Source organism: Triturus cristatus, chromosome 2_1 (genome assembly GCF_964204655.1).
Source record: "Triturus cristatus chromosome 2_1, aTriCri1.1, whole genome shotgun sequence".
NCBI lineage: Eukaryota > Metazoa > Chordata > Amphibia > Caudata > Salamandridae > Triturus > Triturus cristatus.
In genome coordinates, this window is record NC_140581.1 from 282,193,299 (window position 1) to 282,208,535 (window position 15,237).

The following is a 15,237-nucleotide window of genomic DNA, read 5'->3' on the forward strand; positions in this document are numbered from 1 at the left end:
GATGATCTTGTCCTTATGTATTTGAAGGTATGGCTCCTGGATTGTGAGTGCTTGTAGTTCACTGACTTCGCGAAGCTTTGTGATCATTATAAGGAACACTGTCTTTAAGCTTAAAACCTTCAACTCTGATTTGTACATTCGCTCAAATGGTTCCATTAACAATTCTGTGAGTACAATGTTCAGTTACCTCATTGGCATCGGTACTGCACTCTTTGATCCCTCCAGGAATCTTTTCACTACCGGTAATGTCAAGAGACTGATCCCTGTTGACACTCTGGTGTACACTACTGTGGCGGCCAGGTGGAACTTTAATGATGTTTCGGTCAGGCCGCCGTCCAGTAGGTATGTGAGGTACGTTAGCACTGGGCCATGCTCTGCCCTTGTCTCTAGTTTCTGTTGCTTCCTGCACCAGTGTGTGTACCTAGTCCACTAGGCCAAGTAGCACTTCTGAGTGCTTGGTTTTCTAGCTTCCTTCATGATCTCCATTATCCTGGGGAGCAGATTTAGGTGACTGAATTATAGGTATTCAGGAGCCACGCGGAAAGATTTAGGGCCAGATGTAGGTAATTTCTATTTAGCGATTCCTAAATACCGAATTTTACAGATTCGGTATTTAAGAATCGGTAAATAGAATGTAGGTAAAAAATCGGTAATAAGGAATACCTTCCTATTCATTCCTATGGGCCTGGAGGCCCATAGGAATGAATGGGAAGCCATTGACTATTACCGATTCGGTAATAGGGAGAGCATATTCAAGGGTGGCAGTGTGTCACATTGACACCCTGTTGCACCCCTGAATCGTGCATGTGTGCACATGTGGCGCACATACATGCCCTAAGGGCATGTATGTCTGCCACATGGCATTTCTAGAAAAGCACAAAAGTGCTTTTTAAAAGGTATTCAGTATATACCACCAACCTGTAGTTGGTGGTAAATAACGAATCCTTAAAACAAAAAAGCACTCACTTGAGTGCTCCCTACATAGGATTTAAGGATTCGGTAATTTACCGATTCGGTATTTTACCGATTTCTTAAAATACCGAGTTGGTAAATTACCGAATCCTTAAAACCTGCCTCCTACATTAGAAAGGGCTAAATACCGGTCGGTAACGGGAAAATTACCGATTTTCGGCCGTTACCGACCGGTATTTAGCTATCTACATATGGCCCTTAGTGTGGCTGGTTCTGGGTGACATTCTCCATGGTTAGCAGGTCCTGTGTTGTTTTGATTTGTACGATTTGTCCCCTGCACATCTCTAGTATGCTTGCCTGGCCTACTGTGGGGCAAAGAATATGAGTGGTGTCCTTGACTGCCTGGCCATGGTCAGTACTCTTGGTATCAGGAGAATCAGTGATGAAGCATATTCAAATCTATCGATCTATCAACAGGGCATTCCCATCAGACTGGTAGTGTGGAAACCTGGACGTGAAAGTGCTGGCATTTTGCATTTTCTGGGATTGTGAATAGGTCTATGCTTAGTGTTCCCTACTGTCTGAACATCCTGTTCAGTACTTCCTGCTTTCTTGTTTGATCAATCTGTCTGCTTCTGTGTTCTGCTTTCCGGGTAGGTGTATTGTTACAATGGTTTTTTTCTTTGGATTGCCCGATTCCATATCTCTTGTGCTAGTTTCAACTGTGGGAACGACTTTGTTTCCCTTTGCTTGTTGAGACATGACATGGTTGTTGTGTTGTCTGTCTGGATAAGCACTTTGTGTGCCTTCAAGTGAGTTTGGAATGCTTTCAGCGCTAGGAAGACCATCTTTAGTTCCAGATACTTTGTAATTCATGGTTTCCATAGGTTTCCAGAGACCTCTGACCTTCAGGTTGTTGGTTGTTCATATGCACACCCCAGCCATTGTGGGATGCATCTGCCATAATGGTCTTTGTAGGAACAGGTAGCTTGACTGGTCTTCCTGCCCTCACTTTTGTTGGGTACCATCATTCTATCTCCTTCTGAACCTTTGATGTGACAATCACAAGATCCTCCCAGATCCCTGTGGCTTGTGACCATACGTTGCAGAGCCATTTCTATATGGGTCGCTTGTGATATGAGGGGAATGCCATCATGCCCATGGTTTTCATGACAGTCCTCACTGCAGGAGACTGCCGCTTACGGTAGAGGAAAATTTGCTCTGCTATTGCTAGGCTTCCCCTTCCGGTAGAGGAGAATTTTCTCTGCTATTGCTGACACCCTCTAGGAAACTGGGTGTGCTTGTGCGGTCCTTGAGTCCAGCATTGATTGCAGGAACACCATCACCTGCTCTGGAAATGGTGATGATTTTTTGTGGTTTATGGTAAACCCGAGGCTTTGAAGTGTGTTGATTACTCATGTATGCATGTCTCAGTGGAATTTTGTTTCAAGTTAGCCTTTACCAGCCAGTGGTCCACATATGGGTAGACGTGTATACCCCATCTTTTCAGGGGCACTGCCACTGTCACCAGCCATTTTGTGAACACTCTTGGTGCAGATTTTATCCCAAAGGGTTTCTCTCTGATCTGATGTTTTGTCCATGACGAATCTGAGGTCCTACTTGTGTCTCTGGTTCATTGATATGTGTAGGTAGGCATCCTTTAGGGCTAGGGTGGCCAGGTAATTTCCCTTCCTGAAGAACAGGATCACTTCTTGTAGCATTGTCATTTTGAAGTTTTGCACCATATACATGTGTTTAGGTACCTGAGGTCTAGAATTGGGTTCAATGTTGTCTTATTTTTTACTTAACCAAGATTGAATTTTCATAAGATCCGAATCGCCATCCTCCCTGTAAATTTCCTGAAAAAAGGAGTGAAACACCCCTCTGATGTCCTCATCAGAAATATAGGATATACCATCCTTGAAGACGCAGTTGATATGATTTCTTGCTGGATCAGATTTTACTTTCCAAGCAAGTAGTTTCCCTGCACCTTCGCCATATTCAAAATGGGCTATTCTGCTAGCCTCCCACCTTTGCATTAAACGTGAACTCAATACTGCTTCAAGCTGCCCCTTAAGATCGCGCAATTTGGCTTGTATTCCCACAAGTGAACACGGGTTTTGCAAATCGAGCAGTGTTTGTGTAGTTTTAATTTTGCTCTCTAACTCAGAAATTTCTTCCTTATATTTTCTCGTTTTATAGACCGCAATGCTAGTTATACTACCCCTCAAAAAAGCCTTAAATGACTCCCATACATTGACCACTGAAGCGGTGTCCAGATTCCTCACCATAAAACTTTCGGTCTCTCTCCGGAGGGTGAGTGAGATGTCTTCTGATGCCATTAGTGAACGGTCCATAGACCACATACTCGGTAAAGGTACCACAACTCCTTCTATAACCAAACTCACTGCCGAGTGGTCCGAAAGATGAGAGGGGTGGTAGGATATATTTGTAACCATTTTGTTCAAAGAGTGGCTAACAAGTATGAAGTCGATTCTAGATTGATGTTTATACTTATAATTACAAAACGAGTATTCACGTCTAAGACCCGACCTGGCCCTCCATATATCTAAGTACCCAAATTGTTTCATGACACCCATGAGACAAGCTCTTGTTTTAGGAGAGGTTAACGCACGATTATTTGTGGATTTATCTACTAATGGATCTAAAACTATATTAAAATCGCCGGCTAATATGACTGGTTCTGGAAAATCCAACAAGGCTGATATCAAGTTTTTAAACGAAGAAGGGTCATCCTGGTTCGGACCATAATAGCCAGCAATCGTCACTCTCGAAGCAATCAACTGGAGTTCTGCAACAGCCCATCTGCCACTTGGGTCAACCGTTGATTATCTGAGAGTCGCTTGTGCAGCTCTTTTAACCAGGATTGCCACCCCTCTTGTATTAACTGATTGTGTGGTACAAATTACAAAATCGATTCATCTTGACTTCTTAGCTAAGGCTAATAGCTCCTGCTCAATCAAATGTGTCTCCTGTAAGACAATGATCTGCGCACTACTATCACGTAAATATTGAAAGATCCTTTGTTTTCTAGGATTAGTGCGCAATCCATTGACGTTCCAGGAGAGAACATGGATTAAATTCATAAGAAAACTACCAGCATTGTATACAGTTTCACCCGCCCATTTAGCCTAAAAAAAACAAAAGAAAAACAATGATACACATGTGCACTTTTTTCTTTTTCCCCTTTTTAAAGCTCCAAACAAAGAAGAAGGCATTTTACGACTGAGAATGAGGACGTTATTATTTTAGTTTTTTCCCCCAGCAACCCCCTCGTGCCCCTATCCCTACCCCAAACCCCAGTTACCCCAGTGACCCAACGACCTCCCTTACCAGCCCTGAAAACCCCTCCCCCTAGTATCTGGAGCTAGTCCAGTATTTGGCACCTAGCCATGTATGGCCCTTAACTGCTTAGTTGTTTTGTTATGTTTATTGTTGCTATATTCATTGCCGTCTGAATGTATCGAATAGTTATGACATCTAGACCATCGTTACTTGCTTAAGTCTTTCAAAAGTGCATCTGCTGCCATTACTAACTTCACATTATGCATCTTATTGTTAAGCATTATTTTTAGGGTTGCAGGGAATTTCAGCTGGGCAACTGCGCCCAGTTTCCTAAAATCATCCAATCTTCTGCCCAGCTCCCATTGCCTTTCAAGAGTGGTTCTTGACAAATCTGATCTTATTTGAAAAGTGCAACCACTTGCAGTTAAAGATTATTGCTTAAGTGCTAAAGTGAGGATTTGTTCTTTAAGGGCATATGTCTGAAAATTAACTAAAATCTTTCTAGGTTTCTGCCTTTGCAGGTTTCTACGGAACGGATCCCTGTGTATTCACTGGATTTCATTAAATAACACGTCTTCTGAGAGCTCAGAATCCAGAGCTTCTTTTAACAAGGCAACAACAAACCGTTTAAGGTCTCCTCCTTCTTTATCCTCCGGAACCTTAAGAATTCGGAGATTGTTTCTCCTTGCGTTATTCTCTAAGGACTCTAGACGCTCAGATAGTGCTGCCTCACTCAATTTAAGAGATTTTATTTCAGTCTCAGCAGATTCTAAGTCGGCCGTGAGGTTAGTAACATTTTCTTCTAGTTGAAGTGTTCTAGTGTCTAAAAGATCCACTTTTGATCCAAGCGTCTCACAGAGAGTTCTAATTTCAGCTTGATTAGCTGTAGAAGCTTGAAAGCCTTGTTTGATATCCTGGGATAAAGCTCTAAGCATTTCGCCAACAGTGCACTCTGGATGATCGTCAGATATATACTGATATTCCCGCACTTTTGAATCACCACGTCCGTTTGTGCTCTGAAGAGATTCAACAATGTTAACCGAAGACGGAGAGGAAAGTTCAAGCTCCCCCTGTCCTGCTTGTGTCAGCCTTTCAAGATCGGAGGCCCCTAGGGGAGAAAGAGCCCGTGAACCTGTAGATTTAGGAGAAATGGGATCTTGTATATACTCCATTAGTTTAGTTGGAGCAGAATCCCCTTTAGTCAGCTCCAAAATCTGAGGAAGTACCCTAAAATAGGACCTTAAAGAAGGCGTTATTTGTTTGGGCCCCCCTTGTTGGGCTTTCTGTTTTTTGGTGCCCCTTATTTTCCGTGAAACAGCCCCCACTGAGAAGGATGATAGCTCCCCCTCTTCTTTTCTTGTCGGAACACCTGTGTGCTCAGAAATCCCCTCCAAGCCTTCTGGCGTCAGGTGGCTCTGATCTTTGAAATCCGAATTTTGTTTAAGTAGTAAAGTTGTTGATACTCTAGAGCCAGCTTTCTCCCCCTTTCTCTTGGAAGTTTTAGCTTCCAGACGATCATGTAACCCAACTAGCGCCCCCTGGCGTCTGGGTATAAGTTTAGGAGGGGCTGTAGCAGGTTCAGGGTCTAAGATGACCTCATTGGAGAGGCCGGTATCCACTTCCCTGACCCCGAAAACCTCCGACCCCCCCTTCAGTGACCCCTCCAGGGTGACCCGCCTTGCTCCTGCAGACTCCACAGTGCCCCCGAGCAGACCCCTACCTCGTGAAAAGCCGAGACTGGTGCTTCGTATACGACGGAGCTCCCAAGACGCCAAGATCCAACGAAGAGCGCCAGAGGGAACGATGGAATGATGAGAAAACCTGGAACCGTGCCCGCACATCGGCAGGGAAGGGAGCCGCACACAGTCGAAAGGAAAAAAAATGTCCCTGCACTAAACCCGGAACAACAAGCAGTCTTAGATCAACCGGTAACTCAGGAGGAGGTCTATAAAGAAATAATGAGATTGAAAAAGGGCAAGGCAGCAGGTCCGGACGGTCTTCCCTCTGAGATATATAGATGTATTATTAAGGAAGTCGTTCCGGTCCTGACAACCCTATTTAATCAAATCCTTCAAGATGGTATGGCGCCCCCGCCGTCTTGGAATAATGCAACCATGACCCTAATATTAAAGCCTGGAAAATAGCCCTCAAGCTGTGAATCATATAGGTCAATCTCTATATTAAATGCGGATTATAAAATCTACGCCTCTATATTGGCTACTAGGCTTGGAAGAGTTGCAGGGGATCTTTTACATCAGGACCAAAGGGGCTTTGTTGGGGGGCTTCATCTGTCAGAGTTGACCTATGATTTGATTGGGGCTATAGATCTGGCCTCAACGTGGTCTCTCTCACTGGCAGTGGTGACCCTTGACGCTGCTAAGGCCTTCGACAGGGTCAACTGGTTGTTCCTGTTGGAGGCCCTGGCAAAGTTTAAGATCACCAATAAGTTTAGGCGGTCTCTCGCACTCTTATACAGTAAACCATTGGCTAATTTATTTATAAATGGCTCTCTAGCAGAACCCTTTGAGATCTCGAGGGGTACGCGTCAGGGGTGTCCCCTTTCCCCATTGTTGTTCGATCTATATATTGAACCTTTTGCCCAACTGTTGAGAGATGAGTATAGAGTATCTTCTTTTAAGTATGGGGAATGGGAAAAAAAGTGGCCTTGTATGCCGATGATGTTTTGATATTTACATCAGATCTGAATAGTGCTTACCCCGTAGTTATGGAGTTGGCACAAGAATTTGGTATAGTTTCAGGGTACAAGGTAAACACTTCTAAAAGCGAAATAATGGCGTGGAACATGCAGGCTCAGCATCAGCTCCCCCTTTTTAAAACTAATATGAGATACCTGGGAATACACATTCTCCAAGATATTGATAAGATACCTACCTACAATTTAACGCTGGTAGCAAGAGAAACTCGGAAGTTAATGAAATCTTGGGCTCTACTACCTTTATCAATACTGGGGCGAGTTAATTTAATCAAGATGTCCATTTTGCCTAGATACACTTTTCTTTTTGATGCCATTCCTTTATTTTTTGACAAGGGTGCTTTGGCTAAACTCCAAAGCGAACTTAATACATTTGTTTGGGCTTCTCGACATTCCAGGATAGCCTGGAAGAAAATTAGAAGGGGTAGAGAGAAGGGAGGCCTAGCAGCCCCCGATATACAGCTTTATGCTTGGGCGTTTCAATTCTCCCACTCGCGTATGTTATTAAAGACACCCACTAGTGGGGGAGTTGGTATTATGTTCTTGGCCATGTTGAGAGGGTCTGGTATCCCAGAGGAAGGTTTTTTATATAAGTATGGTAACCCTAAATTCTTCAAAAAAGTTAGGCTAAAGGTATTACAGGGGTTGGTAAGAATGTGGGTTAAGCTGAGGGTTTCGCTGAAGTTAGGATATTTTTCAAGTTGTGCTCCAATCTGGAATTCTCCAGGGACTCCAGAATGTCTGTTAGACAGTCTATCAATCCCCCTTAGGACGGCTGGAATTGAGAGGTGGGGAGATCTTTTTGTGGATAACACATTAGTTCCCTGGGAGGTTCTCAGAGATAAAGTAGGTCCCTCTCTCTCTAGATTTAAATATCTGCAACTAACTAGCTGGGCCACTGCAGTTGAAGCCTCCCGAAATAAACATCTATTGGGAGGTAGCAACCAATTTGAGCACTTGATTTTACAAAACTCTCCAGCAAAGAAAGAAGTTGTGTTTTGGTATCGATGCATTATGGAAGAGGAGGATGGTGAATTTCAACTGCCTATTTTACTCTGGGAGAGCTGTATCCCACAACAAGATCTCCAGTCATTATGGTTAAATTCTTGTAAAATGTTGTGGGACACTGTAAAACCAGCCTGGCTCCGCAGGAATCATCTCTTCACAATCCACAGAGCCTATTATTCACCTCAGAGGCTAACAAAATTCTCAAATGGTCCACCAGTATGTTGGGTGAAATGTGGGGAATTCGCAGCTTCAGATATCCACATGTTTTTGAACTGCCCTGCCCTTTTTGATTTTTGGGATGGGGTGAGCAACACACTTACAAGGTCACTGGGAAAACATATTGCTATCAATCTACCTATGCTTATCTTTGGCCTCGCAAATAATTTGGAAGGTCCATCCAAGAAACTTCTATTTTACGCCATTCTACTTGCCAGAAGAGAGATCTGCATTAAATGGAAAGACTCTTTACTACCCACATATCAAGATTGACAGTCTTCTCTATTGAGGATATCCAGACTCGATCTCTCAAGGGCAGGAAATAAGAAGAAGCGAGACTTCTGGAATTTGTTGAAATGGAGCTAGGGTTTTTTTTTCTTTTTTTCTTTTTTTTTCCCCCCTAGTCCAAGGATTACACAGCCCTCCTTCTCTAGTATACCCTTTAGCATTCTTATGGGTACGATTGAGACACTCCAGCATTTTAAGCTGAGTAATGGGCCTCCCAAGAGGGCACTGTCTTCAAACTGTTGGATTGAGATAACACCGGCAGGCTGGGCCCTTTTGGGTATAAGCCTGCAGATCCAGTGTACTGAGACGGTGGAACTTTTCTCATATCATCATTGTGGGCAAGCCTAAGTGGGTTGAAAATGAGGACAAAGAGAAAATAAATAAATAAATGCTGTCTTATTTTTGTTCTACAAAGTATGCTGAATAGATGTTTCTGCTTGTTTCCCTTGGAGCGACTCTCTCTGGCTCGACTTTGGATGAGTTTCTTGACCTCTTCTCACAACTATGTAAGTTCCCTTAAGGTTTTTGTCTTTGGGAGAACATGAGGCAGTGGCCTGGTGAGTTCTTTGAAATAATTGTGCCTTAATATGTTTAAGATCCAATGTCCTGAGGTGATTGACCTCCATTTCTCGAAGAATCCTTCAATTCTTCTTTCCACTGGTATTATGAGGCGGGGGTTTTAACAAAGTCATTTGCTTGACCCTCCCCCCCCCCCCCTTGTTGGTTGCCTTCTCCCTCTGGGCTTTGCACGAAACCGCTGCCTCGCTGGGTATTGCCACTGCTTTTGAGCAGGCTGAAGTGCAGCTTGCTAGTTGAAGCCCTACTGCTGGTGTTGTTCTTGGGCTGGTGAAATCCCAGCCCTACTTGCTGGTCTCCTGCTGTTGAAGGCCCCCTCACCTCTCCTGAAGGACCCTCTGAAATGCAAGGCCTTCATGACCTGGGCTGTTTCATTGTCCTTTTTTATTTGTTGAAGCATTTCACCCATGGCAGTCCCGAAGAGTGTTTCTCTTGTGAGGAGCTTGCTGATGACAGATGTCTGCACCTCTGGTTTGAACCTGAAGACCCTGAACCATGCTTACATCCTGAGGTCGTGCCTGTGCTAATCTGCCTGCTGGAGTTATCTACTGTGTCCAGAGCTGATTTGAGGTAGGAGTTTACATGTTATCGCCCTCTTGGTGACTACTTTCACTCTCTTCTTGAACTCCTCCTGAAGGTTCTGCATGAGCCCTTCCATTTCCTCCCATTGTTGGTGACCGTATCTGTTGAGGACGGTACTGGAGTTCATAATCCTCCACTGTGTCACCGCTTCCCTTTCCATCTTTCTACCCACCAGGTCCAGCCTTTTGCTCTTTCTCTGGTGGCAGCCCCATTGATGTGTAACCACTATGAGAGCATCTTATTGGTATGTTGCTCCTGATGTGTTGGGGGTCCTGATCGGAGTGTTTCCATTTCCTTTCCACCCAAGGGGTGACCGCCCTGTCTGTGACAGGTTCCTCGAAGGCTTCCTTACCATGATCTATAAGCTAGAAAGCATGGGAAGTACAGATTTACCTTTTGTGATCATCAGGGTTTCCAAGAGGAAGCATGTTTCCTCTCTCTCTCTCTCTCTCTCTCTCTCTCTCTGTCTTCCTCGAGCTAGACTCCATGCGTATCTGCCACCCTCTTGATTATTCAATTGTACATGGACAGGTAATCTGGGGCGAGGGCCTCTGGGTAGCTATCGACACTCTCTTTCGGGGTTTCAGCTTTGAGATCATGCCATTGGTCGTCAATCTGATCCTGTCTCTCCACCACAATGGACTCATCCTCCTCATATTCGAAGTCTTCCTGCTCCTCTTTGTGTGGGTCTGGTGTTGAGGGCGCCTCGATGTCACTCAGCCCCAAGGGCTTTGTGGGAATGTGTAATAGCTCCAGGGAGTCATTGAAATTCTTGCACTGTAGGAGCACCCCCATTTTGGCCTTGAGTGGACCTTAAGCAAATGCTCGTCATCGGTCGTTGAGGGAGTCTTCCTCTGCGGGCCCTCGGGTTCTTTGCCCTTTGCCTTCTTTCTCTTTACCTTCATCCCCTCCTTTGTGCCTGCCAGCGTAAAGGGTAGGTTCGAAGGTGTGCCCCATCTGCGTCCTTTGCTGGGCACCCATGTGGCTCCTTCTGTTTGTGTCAAGCTTCGGTCATCAAGTGTTTCGATGCTGAGGTGGCTTTCAGGTCTTTAGTTACCTACTGCCGTTTGGTCTTTTCCACTTCCCTCGCTACTTTCTTAACGGCTTCTGTTCTTTCGTCATCTGACTCTCCCCCTTGTAGTGGCTCCGCTTTCATGATGTGTTCCTTTCCCGTCACTGGAAAGGCCCAAGTCCATTAGGGATTCCTGTAATCTGTGGGTGCCAGTCGTTGTTTAAACCTTGTCTTGAGGGTCTTGGGTGCAATCTTGGTTGCAGACCTCGTGTGGATCCCTCTACGCAAACTTGTGGTGGAAATTAGGGAAGAACTTGGAGGGGGTGTTCTCCATATCCCTTGGCTGCCTTTCTCCTCTGCATTCTCTGGCCATGTTGTGTTCACCAACGGTGTCCCCCATCAGGGTCGAGAAGGCTCCTGCCTCCTCGATCTTCTGTGTTTTTTCCTCACCTTTGGCGATTCTTGGTGTCTTTGGTCAAGTTTTTCTTCCTTTCTGTGCATATGTTCGTAGATTATTGTCCGGTATGCTTGCATACCCAATGGCAGAAAAAAGAATCTGAAGCTGGCAACCATGCAGAGGAACATCCAGGGTGCTGTCTGACACAGGGGACAGAGTTACCACGTGGCATTATTCCAGACCCAACCACTAGATGGCAGAATAGGTGCAAAGCATGTGAATTCAGAAAAGGATTGATGCTACAAAAATAATGTTATACAAGCAGCTATATAATAAAAATATTTTTTATGTGTGTCGGTTTAAAAAAATGTGTTAAATGATATTATACCGTGGTGGGTGATTTAATTATGTGTTATTTTTTCTTTTTAGCTAGTATTGAAAGAATGGGAATTTTGTAATAATAGTAAATAATAATTCAATGAATATCTATTTATAGAAGTTCTTTATTGACTACTACTAAAATCATTGTTCCATGCATCTTCTGACGATGAGACAAGCTGCTTTCATGGTTAGCCCTTATCTTCCCTTTCATCTGTGTCTGTCTGCCATGGTGGCACAGATGAAGACTTTAGAAGTGCCCCGTGGTGTTTGCTGGGCTATAGACTGCTTCTGTGGTTCAAGGGTCTTTGTTTATTTAGAAATGTGATAATTGCGTATATTGGGTAAATTAAATAGCCTCCTCAAATGTAATATTATGGTTAATACCCTTCTTCCCTTTAAATGGTAGATTCTGTGTTGAAGGAACTGGTTGATTTGGCTGAGTTTTTGCACTTAAATACATTCTTCTGAGATTTTGTTTCTGGTCTTCACTGTATCCTTTTGTGTTAGTGTGTAAGCATAGTCTGTTTTCTCAGATTTATTTTAGATGTAGAGGATGCTTTTACTGCCAATGCTGCATCAGTTTTGAAGCAGCATCTGAACAGGGCATTTCTTTAGGTGGACCCTTTTGTGGTCAATCTCTCTTCAAAATCTCTTAAGTATTTTATGGGTCTCATCCTCCTCATGGGTCGAGGCAGGCTTTCAGATGCTTTGTGAATTTTCACTAACTAATTACAGCTCATTCTCAAAAATGCAACTTAAATCTTGAAGTAAACAATGTATTCCAAACCCAACACTAGGTTGCAGGATTTGGTACAGCAGGTGATCTAGAAGAACACATGCTGTAAACATATAGTTGTTGCATGGGTTGCAGATTGAAAACCTCAATCCAGGAGATGAGTTTGAATGATCCCATTTACCTGTACCATTCTCAATGGTAAGCCATGTATATTCTTGTAAACTTCCAAAGATAGTTGAAAACTCTTCAGAAGGTCTTAAGAAGATAGTTACTGTTCAAATCTTCTACACCAATGGTTTATCCACAGATGTAACCAACATCAAAACTTTTACTTACTAAATTAATATGTGAGATTCCAGGTTTCAAAATACTAGTGTACAGCCTTTAACACAGCAAAATAATAATTTGGATTAAATAAATGCATTTCGCAGTATGTATGGCAAGCCTGCTACCTTTGTCATAACGTTTCATAATAAGCAGATCAGACATTTAGCAATGGACATAGCTTTTCCCAGTGAGTAAATCAAGTCTACAGCATTCATCATTCATGTATCACCCTAACCAACTAAAGTCTGCATTGACTGCAAGCTGGCGACCACTAGGCAGACAGTCATAAAATTATAAATATGTACCAAATTACAGTTGGCAAAGCAATATACAGCCCTTCTGAAATGGCCTCGGAATAATCACATTGTATGTCTTCAACTCCAAGTGTTTGTCAGGGGGTAACCAACACCAAAACCCTTGCCATCGACGGTAATCTATCCATTTAACGAAATACCTATTTACAGCCGTTAGCACAATGTAATGACACTCAGCCCTTAAAGGTATATTAGCATTAACTAACACTTTTTAAAATAAATTGGTCAGGCCCGTACTTCCTTTGTCGTAACTCTTCAAAATAAATAGATTAGACTTTTGGCATTTGACATAAATGTTCCCAGTGAACTAAGGCGCACTGAATTCTGCAAAGTTGCTGCCAGAAACCAACCCTGAGGCATACAAACAGATAATTATATCTATACACAAACTTCCACCCTTAAAGGCCTATTGGCTTAGACATATGATTTACGCAATAAATAGAAAGTCAGGCCTACTGCGTCTGTCGTAAATTTTCACAGTAAAAAGATTACATCTATAGTCTCTGACATAACTTTTTATAGTGAACCAATCAGTTGTATAGCCTTTATCATTGGTTTGTTAGCAAATACCAAATAAGGTCTAATGTATCCCGCATAAGCTTTCCATCAAAACAAATATCAGTATACAGTTATAAAATTACAAATATGTAAACAATTGTAATTGGTAAAACAATATAGAGCCTTCCTAAATTGGCATAACAAGGATTCCCAAACTGCTAATTTTCTACCCCCATGGTTTGTTACTGTAGATAATCAAACCAAAACTACATTGATTGGTGATCTGTCAATCAATGTAGCATAATACAGTCTACATGCTTTTAACACAGTGTAATGATAATCTGCCTTTGAAGGTCTACTGGCTTTAACCTATGCTTTTCACAACAAACAAGCCAGGCCTTCTACATATTGTTGTTACTTTTCATAAAAAACAGATCAAGCCTATAACTTTGATCATTGGTTTGTCACCATAACCAAATTAGTCTTGCTGTATTGAGCATAAGCTTTCACAGAGGGCAAAAAACTCAGTGGAAGCACTCAACCTCTGTCCAATCAAAATCTATAGTCAAGAAAATCTACATTTAGATGGAGCGAAGCCGCTTTCTCAGTACTGCTTCTTTTCTGTTGATCAAATCAGGTATGATGACAGCTGCACTGTCAAGCTCAACCTGAATATAAATCTTGAAGTACTATTACTTGGTTCTGATGGTTAGGTTTACCAGTGTCATATTTCCTAGCATTCCTATTTTAATGCCTGGTGATCACCTTGTGTAGCTGACAGAAAGGTGTCATGACCGGTAACATTTAAATTAGAAATTTTAATATGGCCGACATCTTCCCCAACCATGCTATGCAAATCTTGTGAGCCATAGCCGCGATGCCATTTAATTGCTAATAACTTAATCCTTGCTCTTTCAAACAAATATCAACAACTTGTTTTGATTAATTTTTTTATTTTGGCAATTCCCTATGTCGGTATCATAACTTTAAGTTCCTGGATGTTATCCTTCGCAACTGACAATGAGGTGTCGGTACTGGTTACATTCTAGTTAGATATTTCAACTTGGCCGACATTTTCCAGACCAATGCCATGCAAAAACCTTTTTTGAGCCATGGCAGCGATACCATTAGTTCTCCAATGACTTGGTTTTTGCTCTTCCTATCCGATATTGACTACTCACCTGTGACTTTGCAGGGGGGCTCCGGCTTTGTTGGCATAACTAGCAATATGAATTTTATTGCGGTACGCCTTAATTAATTTGGATGAGCAGACTCTGAGATGCCACTCAAAATGGTTAATGCCTTCCCAGATTTACGTAATGCAGTAAACGAAATATAGGTGTCTGTTGGTCAGGGCGTAATATATATGTTATTTGGAAGCACAATGAGGGACTTAGGTCAAGCCTGGGCTCTCAATTTTGATTTCTCTCTCTTTTACTCTTAATTCTTTATGGATAGGGAGAATGGGTTCCCGAACACTGTCTTCTTCATTATTACAGAATGGTTAACGCTGTGCACATGCGCAAATGTTTTTCAGACAGGTTTCTTTGTTAAGGCAACCAATCTTTTCTATGCATCTTCCTGTATCACTGAGAACCAACTATTAAGCTTGCGAGGTATCATCAGCATCATGTGTTTTCAAGCTGGACTATTTCACTAGCAACAGGAGCCACATAGATTAGAGTTTTCTTATGGAATGGGATAGACTTTTTGGGAACTACAATAGGAAATTAAGAAAATTTGGGTGGCATGGAGTCCAACTTAATGGTGATACCGTTATGAGACGTTAATATACACTTCACATACGAATAGTAGCTGCAGTCCATTTGATGCTTGTTAGACTCGCAAATAACTAGGCGTTATATGCTAATTTTTTGGTGCCTGGGGAACTTTCTTACCATGTACACATGTAATATTGATACAGCTTTCCTTATAACCCCGGTGATGACTGAATGTTTTTTATATTAGGTA